The sequence below is a fragment of the Solanum tuberosum genome, unplaced genomic scaffold (genome assembly GCF_000226075.1).
Source record: "Solanum tuberosum cultivar DM 1-3 516 R44 unplaced genomic scaffold, SolTub_3.0 scf00001, whole genome shotgun sequence".
In the NCBI taxonomy this organism is placed as follows: Eukaryota; Viridiplantae; Streptophyta; class Magnoliopsida; order Solanales; family Solanaceae; genus Solanum; species Solanum tuberosum.
The window spans coordinates 2981712-2983136 of NW_006238927.1; positions in this window are offsets into that span (position 1 = coordinate 2981712).

A 1425-nucleotide genomic window follows, 5' to 3' on the forward strand; every position below is an offset into this window, starting at 1 on the left:
CAACCCCAACTCGGTCCTCATCTGGGCCATCTACTCACGAATATCATCTGCAGAATTGGTATTTGTATTATGAACGGCAAATGTGTTTCTCCCAATATCTGACCTCCTAGTGCTCCATGCTTTATTATTGCGAGAGATCCTATCCAGTTTTTCAGCAATCTATGCATATGTACAATCACCATATGAACCTCCGGCAATAGTGTCAAGTACTGCTTTATTGTTATCATCTTGTCCTCAATAGAAATATTCCTTCAGTGACTCATCATCAGTACGGTGATTTGGGACACTTCTTACGAAGGCAGTGAATCTGTCCCACGAGCTACTCACGGACTCTCCAGGTAATGCCACACAATTGTTGACCCTATCTTTGTGATTTAGCTTCTTGGACACTGGATAGTACTTTTCTTTGAACACCTCAGCCAGTTGGTCCCATGTGAATATTGAGTTATACGGAAGCTCAGTGAACCATACTGCAGCATCGCCTGTCAGTGAAAGAGGGAACACTCGTAATCCAATGACATTCATATCCAAGTCTGGTCTACCTACACAACTTTTGCAAACCACCCTTAGCTTGGCTAAGTGAGCATGTGGATCCTCCGATGGTGATCCTGAGAATAAGCCCTTTGCTGTAAGCATCTGTATCAAGCTACTAGTCACCACACATGTGTGCCCTGGAGGTAGAGGAGGTAGGAAAATAGGTCCATCAGAGTCTGCTATATCGATGTTGCCCCGATAGTTGTCATGTTGTCGTGGGCCTGGTGGACCATGCACCCTCACTGCATCTCCCAATTGATTTTCAGCTAGACCCCGGTTTTGCTCACCAACTACTCTTGGCTGTTTGTAACTCAACTGCATCACCAAGATTTACTCCGATGGGATTAACTAGAAGTCCTTGATTATTCATTTTTCGCAAAGTTCTGTTCAACTCTGGATCGTACGGAGTAAGTGGTTCACCTTGGCTCCGTGTACTTGGCATACACAAGAGTCAGAATCTGAGAGAGACAAAAAGAAAAAGAAAAAGTAAAATTAGGAAATATTTGACTAACGTTCTATAATGTAGTTAAAATAAAATCTAATAGCCAAATTCCCCGGCAGCGGCGCCAAAATTTGATACGCTCAAATTACACATCCCTAAAGAAGTATAAGCGATCGTTATCAAGTAAAGAACCCAACTTGTAGGTTGGGGTCAATCCCAGAGGAAAATGGTTTAGACTTTACTTTAACCAAAAATTATGTTCAATTAGCCAAAGTACTTTCAGAAACAAGTAATAAAACGGGGGGATTTGTGAAACAAATTGTAACAGTTCAGTAAGTAATCAATAAACAAAAGTTAATTTCGGTTTTTATCAAGATGAGAGAATTAACTAGGGTATACATGTTCCCCACAAGTTCATAACGTAGTAATCCTAGTAATAGCAATCCTTT